General features: G+C 42.3%; 1 protein-coding gene and 1 pseudogene across 5 annotated transcripts in view; both read right to left on the bottom strand.

Moving 5' to 3' along the window:
• PALM2AKAP2 (PALM2 and AKAP2 fusion) overlaps positions 1-19633 on the bottom strand; it is a 301504-nt gene that overhangs the window by 261313 nt on the left and 20558 nt on the right. The gene's annotated exons all lie outside the window — the stretch shown is intronic.
• LOC120608791 (uncharacterized) lies at positions 7753-7871 on the bottom strand (annotated as a pseudogene).

The following is a 19633-nucleotide window of genomic DNA, read 5'->3' as shown; positions in this document are numbered from 1 at the left end:
GAACTGACCAGGGCCTCCCCTGCCCTCCTACGAGCCCCCATATACACACATGACATGTTCACAAAGCCTGCCAACCCTAGAGACTCTCTGAACAATGAATTGTGTGTCTCCAAGAAAGCCACACTCAGTTTCTAGTCAGTGGATAAGGTGAAAATCATCTACAATCAAAACTGCCCTTGAGACTCCCTTAAAATGTTCATAACGTATCCAATAGTAGTGTCTCATGTGGAGTCCAATGCAGTCACCTCTTTCTCCCGCTATGAACCAGGTCATTACTTCTTTGTTTGACCACCCAATAAAGCAAGCTGACTTATGCTTAGGGGCCATGAAGCATAAAAAACATATCTGCATCTTTAAACAGCAAACTCGTAAACAGAGGCCAGTAGAGATTTCAGCTAATTCATCGGTTTCCCACCTCAGGCTCACAGAGAATCACTCACACTCAAATTGGTCATTATTTTCTTCTCTGTCTCTTGTCTTTTTTTTTTTTTTCAGTTTTTTGTTTGTTTGCCTAACTGAATTCACTTATGTTAAATGCTTACATAATCAAATTCCATTAATTAAGGTTTCTTTTGTATTGACTCTTTTCATTAAAAATTAATTAACTGATTGATGGATTTGTTTTTATAAGTGAACGAGATTACCAAGCGAAACTGGTCATCTCCGTCCTGAGACCTTAATGAAAGACGCGGAAAAGTGCAAGAGCACACTGCGCATGATGCTTGGCCAGGATGGAGGATGTGGAGCCCTGATAAAGAGGAGGGAGGGAAGGGGGTCAGGTGAACGGAAAGCTGTAAAAGGGAAGCTTTCCACGTGGGCAGAAAGGCACCCTTCATACTTCTTCATCCCAGAATTTGATGGCATGTGGAGAACGTAGAAACCTCAGTCTTTATCCTCCATCTACAGTGAGACAATCCCAAGATTCCTTGAATTACATTTGCCACAAGCCACCCTATGTACTGTGCTCTTTGCTCCAGGGAGCTAGAAAAACCAAGATAAGAAGGTCACGCTCCCAGTCTCAAGGCGCTCACAATCTAATAGAAGAAAGCGGGTGAGGAAACAATGCAAGCACTAAATGCGATGGATATAACAAGATAGACTCAGATGGAATGCAAGGGATGGATTCCTGCGAGAGGGTGGCCATCGAAGAGGTGATACAACAGGGTATGTGCTCTCCAGACCAACAGAGAAATGAGGTGGGCATCCCAGGGAGAGAACAGAGCCTGCGCACATAAACAAGCTTAACCACGGGGAATTTTCACTACCTCAAAAAAATTCTTTAAATAAGTAAGCCATACTTCCTCTGTAGGCTGGCTAGTGGCTGTGAACAACGGCTGAAGTGGAAACTAAATTCCTATGAAATCAATAACTAAAGCATTATAAAACAAATCATATTTCTTCTACCTCACCTGTTGTATTCAAATAAAAGAGTTCATTCACAGAAAAACCTCTACATCCCATCACTTGCCTACTGGCAAGACTCTTTCAAGATCCGTCTTCTAATTACAACAAATTAAGCTTATTTCACATCTGTTTCTGAAGACTCTTTACTCTCCTTCCATTATTAGATTCACATACTGATATTATTCTTTCCACAGGATCAGAAAACATGAACCCATGAACTCAATGTCACAACACTCAGCATCTCTTAAGAAAACCCGAAGTGCAATAATTCATCTTCTTTGTGAAACGAATTCCCATTTTGTGAAATAATGGTAAAAGTCAAATAAAAATCTCTGGCTAATGATACAGCTGCATCTCAATAGAGTTATCGTATAGCTATCATTTTTATATTATATTAGCACACCTGGAATGAGGTAGCAGCTGGGCAAAGAAGCACACTATCACTCACGAATCATCATGAACTCACATGAACAGACAGTTTGTATGGGTTGTCAATAAATCATTGACTGACATTTGATGAGCAAAACAGAACTATAGACCATGCCGACACCCAGCCAGGACTGAGAATGACTTTTCTAGACCAAGGACTCTCAAGCTTCTGGGATCATTGCTCACGTTCATCACTCTATGCCCTGCCTACTCCTTTCTCTTTGGGCAGTTCCAACGCATGCATGCTGTGTTGTGAGAGCTTTATTATAGAATAGCAACTAGACTTTTTAGTAGAACTATGAGAGTCCTTTGACTGAGCGGAGTCTATGGTAATGTGCCAACCTGAGTTCAGAAGAGACTCTTAATAACTCACCTAGTAGGTACCTGTAGCAACTCTTAGTCATATATAAAAACTGATACGTTATGGGATTGTCCATCATTAATCAAAGAACTTGTACTTTCATCTCATAATCAATCGGGAGGGCCGTTCTTTGAGAAGACTGTATTTTGAGAATCGCTGCCCTAGAACACAGTCATGCTGTGTCGTATCGCTTATGCTCATTTATGAAAGATGTGAAAAACTATATGATCTCAACTTCAATCTTCCCCAAGAGCAAGATCACGTTCCACCAGATACGCTCACTCCCCATTCCCAACCTGATTCACACCTTCAGGCAGGCTTTCTCATAAACATTCATATCTCCTTCGGCTTTCTCCTCATTCCCCCTTTTCTTCCAACTCTTACCCAGTTAGTTCAGAGAAATTTCTTTCCTTACCTTCCCTTTGCAAGGCAAAACATATCCAAATGATGTGAACACAAGTAATTATAGCTATGCCAAAAATGTGTTTTCTGGTGTAATTATGCATAATAAAGTGCCAGAGTCATGATCTTCTAAACTCTTTGGAGATCTAAGAATCCCTTCGACAATCTCCGTGACAGACTTCATCTACTCCCTTTAGTGCCTCGGATTAAACATACTTTTCCTCAAGCACCAACATTCATGATAAAAAAACAAAACCCAATTGTATTTTAAATTCAACTTTAGAGCTCTGTTTTATTTCATTGCCAGATTTGCAAGGCTTCTTTTTTCCTAAGTTTTTTTTTTTTTGGAAACATGTACTAATTTGGCTACATTATGTGTTAAACTGATGCCTGTGGACTGGCCCGCGAAGGTATTTTTATACTTAAACACTAAGTCATATATCATCTTGGACACAGTCTCTCTGCAGGTTGGCAACTCTTACAGTAATATCGAAACCTCCTTTCCTTACTTAAAAAGTCATAATTAACATAAAAAATAAGAAAAGAAAAACATAAAACATGCCCAAGAGATCTGACCTTACATTTTATATTTTAAGTAATTGCCTAGCAGATACAGCTGTTAAATGTCTTTGCAGGTGAAAGCTACATAAAACTTCTAGACCCATATTATGTCTTAAATATGTACATCTGCCTGATTTTGAATGACTAAATACCTCCTTTAGTAGCAATGAAAACAAAGCAGAGGTGGGTAAAAACTGAAAATCATGCAGCTATTAAAGCAACTTGAGGAGACTTAACAAATGGGTCCATCTGCCCCAAAGATGAAAAGGGCCAAATAAGCTGTTAGGGACTCATATAGCGTATTTGGTTAACATGCCCTGTAAAAGCAGAACTGTCCCATTGTCTCAGCTCCTCAAACTCCAGCCAAGACTTTGAAAAGAGAAAGTGATAACATCAGAGGTTATGGTGACAGAGGCACAGATGACTGGACTTCAGCATGAGCAACACACACTGGAGAACTAAAAGAGACATCCTAGGAACAGACCCTCGAGTAGGACACGGGGTTACAGATAGATCTCCAAAACCCGCTCTCTCCCCTCCTCCTACTCCTCCCTCTGACAGTCCGACAGGGAGCTGACAGGACAAAGAAGTGAAGGAGGGGAAAAACAATTCCAGAAACTACAGTGATAGGGGTTAAAAGGAACAGCTGGCATTGTTTTCATTAAGAGAAGCACATGTCACTGACATTCCTACTTTGTCCTTCTTCAGGCTAGTGGCCTTGGCAACTCTTATGACACATGCACTCAAAAATGCTTCAAAGGCTTCTCAGAGAAAGAACATACAAAGTAGAGCAACATACTTTGCTAAGCCCCTGACACAAAACAACATCTATTTGTATGTAGTGCTCAAAACTCCCATACACCTTCCCCCGGACACACATAAATAACTCCCTTAGGAAATGGGCTGGTTATCTCCACTCCATAGATTGATTTTGAGCTTCTCTTGGATTTCCTACAATGACCGAGAGTGCCAATTCACCGTAAAGCATCCGGTATCATGGCTGAGCATCCTGACTGTGAGAAAGTTCTTCGGGATTTCAGCCACTATCGCCACACTGTGGTTTCCTTAGACGGTGGAACTAGAATGAGACAGTAACCCGCTTGTTCCTTCTCTTGTAATATCGCCCTTCGAATAATTGAAAGCTGCCCCTGTGTCTCCCGATTTAAACAAAAAACAAAGGCTCAGCCAGGGTAAGGACTTGCCGCAGAGCACAGAGCGATTTAATGGCGGACCCATGACTCAAACACAGATATTCTGGTGCAGGTCCAAGGCTGTTCCCAGAACCTCCACCAAACCCTGTGAATCCTTCAGCTCAGGTCAGAACCACATCCTCTCACACAGGTTCCGAGGAGGACCCATCTCACCACCTCTACTTAGATGCGCCGCCACAAAAGGGATGTGGACATATGGGCTACAGGTGTGTCTGTGTGTCAACTCAGGTATACTAGATACCTTTGGGCATGTCTGTTCTGCTCAAGGTGTGTCCCCCTTCTCTAGAAGCTAACCCACATCCAGAAGAGTGACCTCCAGGAGCCTTTTTGGGACAATATGACCCTGCCTCTGCCATGCCTGATTTGAAGGAAGTCTCTGCGATGTGGTCGGGCCTGTGACACATACACTTAGAAACTGTGAGGAAGCCATATTTGATTGACTGCATTCACCAGAAAAGCAGAGGAAACTAGATAAAGAAAGAGATATTGGGGTGGGGTGGAGAGAGAGAAAGAAGGGAAGGGGAAAGAAGGGAACGGAAGAGAGAGCAGTGGATGGATGAAGAAGATGGGCAGAGAGATGAAAGAAAGGAAGGCTTCCAGTGACATCTTGCTTCCCAGCTCTGGTGCTCTCCTTAGGCCCAGCCACATTTCTGTTTCTGACGCTTAGACACCCCTGTATCCTTTTAACAGCCCACCCCTTCTTCTCTGAGCTAGCTCAATCTGGTCTCTATTCCTCAGAACCCCAGGCTTCCAACTAATACATTTCTCATGTAACATGCAGTGATGAGTCTGGTATTATTTTACGCTTCAAATCTGATTAGCTGCATGGGGAGAGGATAAATAAGAGAGGAGTGCCTGGGTCTAGAAGGAAAAACATTAACTTATGAAAAACTATTTTTTCTTTTTTTAAAAAATGAAGTGCCTTTGGTCCCAAAGTGCCTGTTACATGCAATGGAATTCAAAGCATTTTATTTTCTGACACAAGAAGATCAGTTGACGAAGGTACCTAAGAGAATGGGCTTCCTCTTAGGTAATGTCCAGGGAGGAGAAGAAGATAAGGCAGGGCTGGAGGTCTTGGGCAGGTGTCACCAGTCTGTTCCTAATCAGTGAACACAGGAGAAGCATCATGACCAATTTATTGGGGTCATATGACACTCTACAGCTATCTCAGAATGTCTTTTGTTAGATTGTGAAGCCTTCGATGGCAGGGACCATTTTCACCACCATATCCCTACAGGTACCTGGCACAGTACCTGGTATGGAGTAGGTACTTAATATTTGTTGAATGACTGCACAAATGGATGGGTACACAGTGACCTCTGAGAGATTCGTAAAGTGAACGGATGGACCCCAAGAGCTCAACTACAAAGGCTCTGGGTTGAGAGAGGGGCCCATTCATTTTCCTAGACTATATGAATGTTCATTCATTCGGCCATTCAAGGAATATTATGCAGCATCTACTCTACAGACTGAGACGTCAGGTGGCCCCGACTTTGGGTTGTGGCTCCCTCCCCTAGCAGCTCACCTGATGGCCGCCTCCAATGGCAGTGATAGGAACTGGAAGTGGTATCCATACCTGGTGCAGTGACAGGGGAGTCCCTTACAAATAATTTTAAATTGCAAATAGTGGAAAAGACCAACTTCTTAGACTGAAATCAGGATGGTTATATCTAAGAGTTTCTGGAGTAGTTGGGAGCTTAGGCAGCAAACAAGTCAAGGAGTTTCAACATGCTGCATTAATTGATCTGCCAGGCAGCTTCCATGGTTGCCCCCCAGACAGAATTCTTCAGTAATGAAAACCAGGTCCACAAAGCCACTGGTATATGTTGTGCAAAAAGCCAGATCTACTTTCTCTAGTCACTCCATGAATTTCCCCAAAGACAACAACTGAAGGAGACTTGAGGTTTCCCATGTCTTGGGCATAAAATCTGCTGAAAAGCCAGAATTCAAATGACAAAGGAGCAGCTAGTATAACCAAGATCTTTGGTGAGTCCCCTCCATTGACTGTATGGGGCTGGTGGTATCTTGAATAAGAAATATTGGAGAAAGACAGTATTTGCTTTTAAGGCCCCAGGAAACTCTGAGAGCAGTTGGCTCTTAATGATTTCACCTTTACCCAGAGGCCTTGAGCTAACAGTAGACAGGAGAGGGGTTGAGACTGAGCCTTAAACCATCACAATCAACCAAGACAGTGGACTGAGGTGACAGCATCACACCTCTACAGCATCTCAGACAGATACACACAAGGAGATTTTCCTCTCTCAGTCCTCCTTTGAAAAAGTCTTTAAAGTCCAATGAGACAGAAAATTCAGGTGACTATCGAAATTCCAACCATGTCACTATGTTTACCCCCCAGTGGTGTAAAATAACTGTTAAAAAGTAGATTCCAAAGAAGTTTAAATGTGACTAACTTAAAGTTTTCAATTACTCAAGTAATATATGAACACAATTTTGATATTTAAAAAATTCTAGTAATACAGAATTTTTCTCCACCCTCTCTGAAATTCCTAGCCCCTTCTTTATATATTTTGATAACCTTTCTAAACAATGTTTCTTTGGGCATATGTTCCCACTTCAGTTTTAATGTTTTTTAAAAGCTTATTTTGGGGGTGATTAGTGGTCTCACATGCCAAACAAATAAGGACAGTTTATTTCAACTCGAAGTGGCTGATCTCTATATATGCATTGCTATGGGGAGAGGGGGGGAAGCACACCTCCCCAGCTTGATAAATACATTACACACCCACAAATACATAACCGGTCTGTGTGTGTGTGTGTGTGTGTGTGTGTAATGTCAGCTGTGTGTGTGTGTGTGTGTGTGTCAAACCACTGGGAAGTTGGCAGAGATCCATAATGGGTGTAGAAGGGGCTGCCCCTGGAATGTGTGTTATCATTGCATCCTATTCATCTGAGGGGGCCAGATGATGAGGTAGAAGACATGAGTGGAGATGTGAGATCAGAGTGACCAAATCCAAACCATATTTCTTAACCTCAGAATCTAGAAAAGAAACCTTGCTCTTCCCAGACTCCCTCCCCCACAAACACCTTAATGAGACATTATGGAAACTTGGCAAGCGCTTCTGGAATCAATTTGGTTCTTTCAACTTCATTGCTTTTTTTCTCCTTTCTCATCTGGATTACACAAATGAGAAAGCCTTTTTTGAGATTTCCTTTAAGGTCAATTTTTAAATGCATTATATCTTGAAAAAAATTACTTATAACTGAATAACTTAGAATTAAATTACGTTTGACTGATTTATTTTTAAATTTTATTTGTTTGTTTGTTTATTTATTTATTTTTAGATGAGGCAACCCTTAGTTGATCTCACAGATTGCAAGGACCTTGTCAGCTTACAATCTCTTATTTTTTATTTTTTATTTTTATGCCTACAGCACCTGGTCTTCCTAGGTGGTCTCCCATCCAAGTACTAACTAGGCTCGACCCTGCTTAGCTTCCGAGATCAGATGGGATCGGGCTTGTTCAGGGTGGCTTGCCCATAGACTACAGTATGTTGGATTTAATATTACAATCCAGTGTTCATTTACCATTTCCTTATATCACTCTTCTTAAATAATTTCTCCTGTAAAACTCTCTGTAGGAGTTTTCACCACTGGAGGAAGCAGTCAAGTATTTCAGGAATTATTAATGCATCTGTTCACCTCTCACTTCTAAAATCTAATTTTTCTGAATTTGGGACTCTGCGAAAGATTTTTTCTAATGGACAGATGCCCTCCTAAGTAATCGTGGTTCCTCTTTCTGACTGATCATAAACATGAACTTGTAACCTAAATGGTCATTTCCATGGTTACTGTATGTTCCAAATGCATTACTGAATTTAGACTTTTCTGAAGAGCTGGGTGGGGAAAATTTGTGCCACAGAGAACATAAATGTTCATATTCAAATATACAAAAGGACAAAAGTACACAGCTTATTAAAAAGCATGAGATGTCTATTGAGGTAAACAATTTATTAAGTTTGAATGATGCACCCGGGCCTTCAAGGCAGGTGTTCATTGGTACCTAAGCTTATTTTGAAAGTAAGATGAAATAAAGTATCAAAACCATGCATGCCTTAGCACTTTTTAGGTTTCTTAGAAAAGGACTATAAATTTAGAAGGTGGTGTAGTTGGTCAAAAGTTTCCATATTTAACCTTTTATGTTAAATACAGATATAGAAAACACCATAAAATCAATGTTTAGTTACATGAGTTCTCATTCCCAGAAGGTTCTTCATGTGCCTTATCTCAATTTTAACCCCCTCCCTTCGCTCAAAAATAACAATTTTCGTTTCCATATTATTAATCCCCCTAGCTCCTGTAGTTATAGGAGACTGTGGTTCAGCCATTATTTTCACCATTAAAAGACTGGGTAGTAAATTAACATTTTTGAAAGGCTTATTTATTTCTTTCCATTTTATTACTCCCCGCATTTAATAAATACATTCACTGGTGTATTTGTTAGTAGCTTGCCTCTTTCCAAAAGAAATTTTTAAATGTGTGGGGTGGAACACATGCTAAGAAATTGCCTCCACTAGGCGGCGCTACATTCTTTCACGTTCTCGGATTGCTGGGAAGACAGCGCTTCTTGTACTCAGGAATCAATTCATTTCTGTGAATGAAGTCGCAGATGAACACGTGGGGAATCTACTGAATGACTTCTTTACCTTGCCACATATCACAAACAAGATCCCCTGTCTTAAAGTCAATACCCGAAAGTCCCAAAAGTCTTGGTGAGTGGCAGGCTCAGCAAGACTGAATCTGTATTTCAACAACTACTTTTCCACGAACAACCGAAGTCCATGAAATTGAGGGAGGGGGGCCAAGAACATTTAGAAGAGACAAAAGGGCCCTGTTTCCAAGCATAAATGAAATACAGCTGGTTTATAACTGTGCTACCTTCATCACTGTAAGTCAAGTCATGGAACAGAATGAAACCTTCAGTGGTCACCAATAATGATGCTAAGGAATTCTGAGCATCCCTATGGGCTCTCAGGGACCAACTATTTATTTGTTTCCGGGTTCCATTTTTCCACCCATGCACACTGTACAGCTCATCAGAGAGGCAAATTTCCACTGCAAATTTACACAATATCATACTGAATTTTTACCCCAGTGTTTGCTTTTTTGCTTTTGTTTTTCAGATTTAAAAAAAAAGAAAAATCTCAGTAATAGAGTTATAAACTCTTTAATTATAGAGGTTTGAGGGTTTCTTTTTAGATTAAATTTCCTACCTGTGTGATTTACAGCTATTTAAATTTCTCTGGTCCAATAAATCCCAACATAAACAGCAGGTTAAGATGCCAAGTATGTGTTAAGAGATAACAGGACTTCATGCATACACATGGGGTATTTCTAGTTCAAAACTGTCCTCAGACCCAACCAAAAGGCCAGCAACTGGGCTCAAGTGTCAACTAAACAGCCACAAAAGCGTCAACTGGAATGTTTTCACATTTTAAGTGTCCACTGAAGTCTAAAATGTAACCATAGATTTGTAAGATTAGCTTGGTTGACCAAATGAGTTTTGTGATGCATGTCCTTTTATTCCTATCATTTTTTTGTGCCTAAGATTTATTCCTTAAAATATGAATTCACTGATTTGGAAAAGTCAAGAGGTAAATAAATCTGATTGAATAACACTGCATACTGAATAGACTCCTTCCTATAGTTGTTTTTTTTAAGTATTGGTACCTCCTCCAGGCAAACTGGTAGCTGTCAGTTCAGCTTCAAATTCAGTGAACAGTACAGAATAGTTTTAAGAATACGGGCTTTGAAACCAGACTGTATCAGGATCAGGAAGTGGGTTTGGCAACTTTTTTACTCCTTAATGTTGCTTCCAGACCATGACTCTTCTCTACTCCTGGAAAAAGTCTTGTTTGTTCCCTTGTTTTATTGAGCCCCACCTCTGTCATCAACTGATCTGGTCACTTCCTCGTATCCACTAATGACTTCATTTCTTGGCTCACGGTATCCATGTCAAATCCCACCATCATCCTGGGTGACCTCAGTGTTTTTGTGCATGACTCATCCAACCAGTATTCCCATAGCTCCTTGATAATCTCATCTCAGATAAGGGCTGAAATATGGCCTCATAACCAAGAAGGAAATGTTTAGGTATAAAGGCCCTGATCGGGGTTTAAGTGCGCATTCTGATTTCCCAAGACTAAGCACCCATGTTGGGTGCTGCAGTCTGTTGGAGAAAATCATACACTATGCAGGACAATGCTACTACAAATCTGTGGTCTTCAACCTCAGGTGGGTTCTCAACACTGTCCAGGAATCTATGCATGTGTTCTTTATCAACTCTCTAGCTTCAGTACAAGACTGTTCCTCCCCAGCACAAGGCCATGTTTAGCATAGTAGGGAGTCCATATATATATATTTTTTCTGTTTGTACATAAAAGGCTTATCACCAGTGCCTTGAATTTCATCATTTCATGACCTGTTAGAGACCCCATGCCATCAATTATCCTTTCATTTATCTATAGCCTTTCACCTCTTTCTGTTTTCAACTAGATCTTTCATGTCAGAATTTAGACTCTCTCTTCTTTAAAAAAACAATCCATATAAATCTTATGCCCTCTCAAGCCAAAGTCTCACTTTTCTTCTTCTTTTTCTTCTTCTTCTTTTATTTTACTTTATTTTTTCATGACCACACACTTGAGGAGAAAAGGCTTCATTCGGCATCCCTACTTCCTCTCAGCTCGACTCCTTATCCCACCACTCTATTTAACCAGCTTTTCCATTATGTCAGGGCCACCAGTGACCTTCCAGTTGGTATGTTCGATTGTGTCATTTCTAGAAATCGTGTTACTGCCTGTCAGCAGCATTCAACCTCCTGCATCGCTCTCTTCTTGGAAAGTTCTTTCATCCTCACCCACCGCCCTCTTTCTGCCTGTCCTGCCCTCTGACCTCTTTGGCCACCCTCATCCCCTAAATGTGAGTCACCAGGTTGACTTTACATTCTGCATTCTCTCCCTGGATAGCTTCAATCACTCCAGATCACGTGGCTGCAGTTACTACTACGTGCAGCATTTCAAAGTCCCCACACTAGATCTCCTTCCTGAGTTCTATATTTATGCGTCCATTTGCCTACTAGGCATCTCACATGTGTGTCCCAAAGGCACCATGATCTCGACATGTCCAAACAAAACTCATCCACTTCCCTCAAAATGTTCCTCTTCCTGTGATCCCTACTCTGATGAAAACTACCACCAATCCATCTACTTACCTATGCTAGACACCTGGCTATCGCCTTTCTCCAAATAACTCATCTTATTTAATCAATGCCGAGATCTGTCAATTTGATCTGATAACCATCACACTCATGCCTTCTTCATCATCTCCACAGCTACGCTTCTACTTTGGGCTGTGCTACTTTAATACTGCATTAGTTAAACCACCTCCGAGTGGTCTTCCTACCCACCCCATCACTCTCCCAACTCACGTTTACTTCCTATATTACAGCGGAATACTCTTTCGAAAGTGCATATCCAGTTAGATCACTTCCTGAGAGCCTCCCATTATGCAAAGGATTAAATCCAAACCCCTTATCTAGAAAAACTTGGTCTGTCTTTCTATCATCATTTCTCACCATGCTGATCTCTTACCCTGCCATCTAGTTATAAAGAAATGCTTGTGGTGTAATATGGTTTAATGGTTGATTAGGGTTTTGGTGTTAGATACACATGTGTTCAAAATCTAGCTCTGCCATTTAGTAGTTTATGACCATGGACAAGTTACCTATTCTGAGAGCACCTCGTGCTTCTCTGTTTCAGAGCACTCACTGCCCTGTATCACCTTATAAATCCTATTTACTAGTCCATCTATTCCACTGGGCTACCGCTGAATCTACAGAATACAGTAGGCCACCAACATTTATTCTGCATATGAGTAAATGATGAAAATAAATTAATTCTTCCACTGACAGGTATCTCGAGTCTTCCAAATATTGTATCTTTGCATCTGGTTGTCACAAAGTTCTTCGGACAAGGCATCCAGAGCCTTTGAATCCTCCCACAATCGTATTAGACTCATATATGGTTTCTAGGCCTATACTTTGATATTTTTAGGTATTTCTTCACTTGAAAACTCCATCATTGACAATTGCACGTTGTGTCCATTTAAGGACATATGCATTTACACTTCCAAGTGCATATGGGTGAGAAAGCAAGGCAGCACAATGGAACTGTGCAGACAGCTGATGGTAGAAGTGTGCACCGTATATCTATTTTCATGTGAACTAAGTTCACCCACTATGTCCTAATGTGGAACTGTGAGCTTTCCAATGTCACCACAAGGTCACTCCAGACTCCTACTACATCTCAGGGTATGAGAACCAGGGAGTGAGTTAGTCAGCCCAGTTGTAGTACTTACACAAACCCAAAGAGCTGAAGGTGGGGTCAAAGTCAGCTGCAGGGCCAAGTTCAGAATGTGAGAGTGATAAGGTTGGCTCAAGAGCAGGTGGGAAACCAATGAGGAAGATCCTGGGGACCATCACGAACCATCTTGTGGTGACCATGGCTGGCTTTTATCAGTTGGGGTTCAGGGTATGGTGTTAACACTGCTTTGTCAGCCTGACATAGGGACAGATGAGAAGGGTTTGGCTCCTAATTCTTCCCAGGAGTTTGTGGGCCTCTTGGAAGGACCAGGATGCTCTGGAATAGCTCCCACATTCCCCAGGGCCACTCTGACTGACCTCCTACCCTATAGTACAGAGAACGGCCATCTAGGTCTCTTCTTCAGGACCAGCTCTCTGGGGCTCCCAGATCAACAAACCCACTCTTTATACCATTTCTCACCCCTACCTCTTTAAAGGGAGGCAGAACATGGGAAAAATACTGACTTCACAGTGTGAGACATTAAAAGCAGCAGCTTCAGCAATAGCTAAGCATTTACTGAAAGAAGAACAACGCAACCAGATGCTGTTGTGGATCGCTGGCAATGGGGACTCAAACCTGACCACTTATTCTATAGATGTGATTTACACATCTCACTGGCTTCTGAATTAAATGGGCCCCAATTCATTAGGGCAAGCTGAGGATGGGCAATCTTTTCATGCCATGCAGATCTCTCAGTTCTCGACAAAACAAGCGTTGGCGGCCACACGGTTTTTCTCTCACTTCCTGTGGGAAAACTTCTGGGGAAATTTAGGTCACTGATGTCTGCCACTGGATTTATAGCAACGACGAATTTCTAACTGGGCTTTATCTGATCTGCTCTGGAAAATGTTTTTAGCTGTTATGGGGAGCCCTGTTAAATTGTACAGACCTGCAATCATTTTTAAAAATCACCCAACCATCAAAGATTCGATTTGGTCTGCTTCGTCTGTGGCTGAACTCACTTCATTTTGCAAGGCCAGGGCCTCTGTATCTCAACCTGCCGCTGAAGCCTCCCAGCTGTGACTTGAATTGCACTTCCCCAAATACTTCCATCTCTCTTGCTACCGAGAGAACAGCTATTGCCATTTCCTTACCAAGAAAGAGGAGACTCGAGCATGAGAAGATCTCGTGACAAGACCCTGACACTGCTGGATTAAAATCAGGACGCATGCCTGGTAGAGTCACCCCACCTCATGACACCAACACGCCACACGTACCTGCCCCAGGCAAGAATAAAGTCGGTGAGGCCAGGAAGGAGACCTATAGTTTCCCTTCACCCTGTCCTGATTGGTGGTAAATATGGATGATGGGGCCATGGGCGAAATAAACCTGGATTTTGCCATGGATGAAATCAATGGTCCTCAGGCCTTCCGTCTGCTCTGGGGAAAGAGAACAGCTGTTCCTCGTCAGCCCCTGCTTGCTCCCCCTGTCCCTGCCCTTCTCAGAGTCTGCAGCTGGATCCGTCAGCTTGCCCGCCCTCAGGCTCAGGCCGACTCACTGCCTGGGCCAGCGCAGACCGCAGTGGGAAGGTATCCAAAGCTAAGAGGCCCACCCAGGTCCTTCCCTTCCGTCTGGGTTACCTCTGCTGCCTATTCCATCAACAACCCTGGCCTCAGACCCAGACCTGAAGACTCAGGAGGAGCAACTGCGATTCCATGCTGTCCCTCCTCCTTGGTTCTGTCGAGTATGCTGCCTGCCACCCTGCTCCCCTCACATGGGGGCCCTCACTGCCTTGCTGTGCAACTCTGATCAGTTCTCTTTTCCAGGATTGGGCAGATTCTGGCTCCCGATGGCCAGCTGCCCTCTCTCTGTTGGCAGTCCCTGCCCATCCCATCTGATCAGACACTCCCTTGATTGCCAGGCCTGTTATTGTGACCAAGACCGTTGCCCCCTTGGTCAAGGGGCACCAGCTACGTATTCAAATTCAGCCCTTGGGGCTGGGCCAGTGACCCTCCCAGTCAGCCACCTGCATTGGATTCCATACATAATGCCTTACATCTAGTTTCTTCCAGATGTACCAGGACTTGTTTTATGAAAATACAATATAAACAGCAATGCCAGCAGATAATTATTACTATTACATAGGAGGACGTTTCATATGTAGAAATTTATTACAGAGTTTTAAAACATAGTAACTTACCAACATGCATTGGCAATATGATTTTAAAAATCTAGTGTATGAAAGCATAATACTCTTTTTATACTGTTTTGATCCTATCACCCTTTCACCGCCCAAAACTCATCTCATGCCCTCACTTCCCTTTTTGGCCAGCTTTGATATTCCACAATTAATAACGATCATCACGCTCTTCCAAAAGCCCAAGGCGGACAAAATCCAACACTTTCCTGATTTGTACCTGCACATATTCAGTTGAAAACGCTAGAGAAAAACACATGACCGCGTTGTTTGCATTTGCTTTCAGTTCATGACCTCGTATTGCTAGGGGGCCTTGGAGGTACCGAGAAATCTGACTGCATTCCCCTATACTAATTACTCTTGAACTGTCCAAATGGACTGTATATTTTACACCTTCTACCTCCCCCAACTTCCAGTACATCTTCCCCCTTCCTCATTGCCAGCAGATGATCTTGTTTCTCATTTCGCTGAGAAAACAGAAACAGTCAGAAGGTCTCATCCACACCCTACCATCACAAGGCTCCAGCCTCCGCATTGGTCCCATAGGTTCTGCCATCACTCTCGCATAAGGACAATCCTCCGTTTGAGCTCTCGGTGCCCTCCTCACTCCCCAACTCAAGGATGGCCCTCCAGCAGTTGTCCCCTCTCTCTCCCACCTCATCAACTTTTCCCAGTCTCTGGATCATTCTCAACAGCACTCAGACATGCTCCGATACCTCTAACAGCAGCCTCCTATGAGCCACATTACCCTCCACCTCCACCTTCCTTTCTCTTTTTCCCTTTACAGCAAAATTCCTTCCAAGAGTCAACACTCTTGCTGTCTCCAGTTCCTCCTGTCTCCCTCTCACTGAAATCCAACCTGTCCAGGGCTCACCTCCGCCCCTCCACCAAGACGGCTCCAGTCCAGGGTCCCAGTAATGTCCACTCTGCTGAATCCGATGGTCAATCCTCAGGCCTCAAATTTCAGGGCGTATCAGCAACATTTGCCAAAGACGATTACTCCCTCTTTCATAAATTCCAGGTCACCACTTCTCTTAGTTTTCTTCCTAATTCACCACTCACTTTTTCTGGTTTCATTGGCTGGATCCTCATCGTCTCCCCCAACAGCCCAAAGCTCCATCCTTGGACCTCTTCTCTATTTATCTTCACCTCCTTGGTGATCTCACCCAACCTCCTGGCTTGAAATACCACACAAATGTTGATGGTTCCCATCTTTACGTCACCAGCCCCAACCTCTCTCAGCTGTTAGATGAACTCCAGACACGTACATCTAACGGCCCACTGAACATTTCCACTTGGGTATCAAATAGGCAACTCTAATTTAACATTTCAGCTCCATCTCATTAAAGTGAAACTCCAGCCTACTAGTTGCATAAGCCAAAACCTGTGGAGCACACTTGATTTCTTTCTCTCATGTTCTACTTATACTCAATGAGAAAATCCCTTGAGCTGTGCCATCAAAATATACCCATCATTCACCACCTCCACTGCGCCTATCTTGGTCCGAGTAGGTTTCATCTGTCTTTTAAATTACCACAATATCCTCTCAACTGGTTTCCTGCTTCCACCCATGCCCTTCTCCTAGGCTGTTTCACACAGCAGCTAGTATTTTCCTTTTAAAAGATCAGATTGTGTTCCAAACCCTCCAATGAATCCTTATCTCACCTGAAGTCAAAGTCAAAGTCTGTACCCTGGTATCTAGTACCCTGGTATCCAGACGCCTTTGTAATCAACCTCGGCCACCGCCTCTTCGATCGCATCTCCTACCGCTGTCCTCCCGCTCCATACTCCTGCCATACCGGCTTTCCTATTGCTTCTTGAACACACCAAGTATTCTCTCAACTTAGCGCCAATGTCCTTGCCATGTCTTCTGCCAGCAGTGTGCTTCCCCCAGATATCCACATGCACCACTCCTTTGTTTTATGTCACAGCTCAAACATCATCTTATTAGTAAGGCTGTCCCTGACCCTCCCATAAAGGTATCCCTGCTTCAGCCCTTCCTAGCCCCTGCACCACAAACCGGCACAGTATATAGTCACCTATTTGTAAACTGTTCCTCTTTATATATATATTTACTCTATTTGTAAATTGTCCCACTTCCCTAGAATGCAGGCTCAATGAAGGCAGAAACTATGTTGTATTTAGTATGACATCCTCAGCATCCATAAAGTGTCTCCTCTGTGGTAGACCCGCTGTCTACCACAGAGGAGATGTTCAAAAAATGGCTGAGTTACATAAACTCAGACTCACTTGTTTACTGTTCACACTTGGTTTCATAGCTTTAAGTTGTTCACATGAGTTTAATTAGTGAAACTTTTAGTAGGATCATTTTTGCAAGTAAAACAAAGGGACAATGGTTTTCAAGTGTCTCCTTGTTTTATAACTGAGTCAAAGATAGAGTCCACATCGTTCTCCATATGAGAAAAGTGTACATTTTGTTGGCACAGAAGGAGAAATTCATGGCATCTGGAAAAATAGTAGAGTCATGATAACAGGAAGTTAGGAGGAAAGGTGTATAACTTTGGATGGTGCTGGTTTACAGGCCAGGTAATGCTGGCCCAGAACCCAAGGCAACCAGGAGCCTACGAAGTGAGTCCTGTTATCTTAGGCAACTGCTCTACTCAGCTACATTTCAGGTAATTATATATTTGATCTGAAGTAACACTGGAGCAAGGCTCTACCACACAGCCTTGGGGAAGTATTTAAGCGAATGTACCATAGTTTAAAAATGGAGATGTGCAGATGTTAGAGGTCACTTGGTCTCCTTACCCAGATGCATAAATTATCTCTTCCACCTACATATCAAGTATCTTTTTGGTCTCTGTAGCTTGGGACAGGTGGCTCACCATCCCACAAAGTAGTTCGTTCCAAACTGGGCCAGCTCTAAATGTTGAAGAATTTTTCCTTATTTTGAGTTAATAGCTGCCTCCCTAAAACTGATATCCACCATTTGGGGTTTTGATGCTTCTTTCATGGCTGGTTGTACACAGGTGCTTCCAGCACCAAATTCGATGGTCGCAAATGGAGCACAGACTTTTAAACCCCACCGCTTACCGGGTAGGCAATCAAACTGGAATTTTGAAAACAAAAAAAACAATTACCGTTGAGGTGATGATTCTAATTCTGGTCACTTTATTCTAAGACACCACGAGAGGCTGCCAAGTTACCAGTTCACTTTCCCAGACTGTTTTGAGCAGGGGCGATCATGGGACTCAGTCTGCAGGAGACGTAACCTCCTGCTTCCTTTGGGAAGGGCCCGCACCTGGCGTGTGGCAGGGCATCCAGAGCTCCTTTTACCGTCAGTGAGCAGTCCCCTCATCCCAAGAGCCTTCACAATTTCTTCCTCCATGAAACTAAAAATCCCCTTAAGCTAGTGTTTCTCAGGTTTTCTGGTACTCACAGCCAAATGTACTCCTAACTGATGATTACAAAACCAGTGAAAATTATAATTATGAAGGGTTTGTAACAGCATGAGGAACTGTTCATGAAAACGTTAAATGAAAAAAGCTCAAAGTAAAATGGATACGGAATATAATTACAGCTATAAAATCTATGCAAAGAAAACTCTGCAGATTTGTGTGGTGTTGAGATTATGGGCTTTTTTTTTTTTCTTTTAAAATGTTAAAATATTTATTGAGTGTCAGGCCCTATGCCAAGCGCTTTTAGATTATTTCATTCTTTTTACTTTTTTATATGTTTCAAATTCTGTTTAGAATGAAAAAAAAAATCGTTTTAATTAAAAATCCTTTGACTTAGAAAATCTAAAGGAAAAAAATCAACCAGTTATGATTTGGGTAAAATCCACAGGCGCAAACTTGGCCAGTCTTTTTTGTTCTACTAACATTACCATACTGATTTGTCAGCTAACCTGGAAAATGTGTGCTGGAAATAACAGAAGACTGGCAGGAAACCGACAAATTAACCTCCACTACAAAAAAGTCAACTGCTTACTTGGTTTCATTCGTACTGCATAAATAATAATGACTTGAAAAATGAGGGGGTAAACAACCAAGTTTTATGACTTCGGCATTAGAATGATAGGCTGCTATTGGGCATATAAATATTATTTTGGAGGAAGAAGCTATTGAAATGCAGAGCCATTCAAATCCAGACTGATATTACAGCTTGGAGTTAATTAACTGAACTGCAATTGCGTGTAAACTGAATTTTAAAATATAATCAAAATATGTAGATGCTACTATTTCGAACCTGCTGTGATGCCATGCTGACTATCTTATTTCCTTGATGCCATACTCCGTTTCATGAAAGAAACTGCAGGAGGTTGTAATGTATTTTCTCCAGTGATGTGGTGACACAGACATAACACCCAGGCAGGTGAAGATTTCTGCTTAACTCGGGGAAAAGCAGGAAACTTGGCTCCATTCTAAAGCCCCCGGGAAAACAATCCAAGTGCTTTTGAGAACAGTAATGCCACAACTCAGCCACCCAATTCAGCTGTCAGAGCCCTGCTGGGAGTTGTCTTTTTCTAGAGCTGCCTGGGAGAAGGTAGGACTTCAAGGGTGGCCAGGAAAGCTGTTATGTGACTGTCTTTGATTTTTTTTTTTTTTTTTTTTTTTTTTGGATTCTATGGGCTTGTTCTGGGACACAGCCACGTGCATCCAAGTTCCAAAGAGTATATTTATGGCCATTGCCTTTGTTTAGACATCCGTTAACCTCATTTACTTTTTTAACTGCCAAGAAGCACATACCCATCAAATGCAGACACTAAGAATCTCCAAGCCACTGTCTC

Source organism: Pteropus medius, unplaced genomic scaffold (assembly GCF_902729225.1).
Source record: "Pteropus medius unplaced genomic scaffold, Ma_sr-lr_union100, whole genome shotgun sequence".
Lineage (NCBI taxonomy): Eukaryota > Metazoa > Chordata > Mammalia > Chiroptera > Pteropodidae > Pteropus > Pteropus medius.
This window is presented reverse-complemented; position numbering and strand designations above follow the sequence as displayed.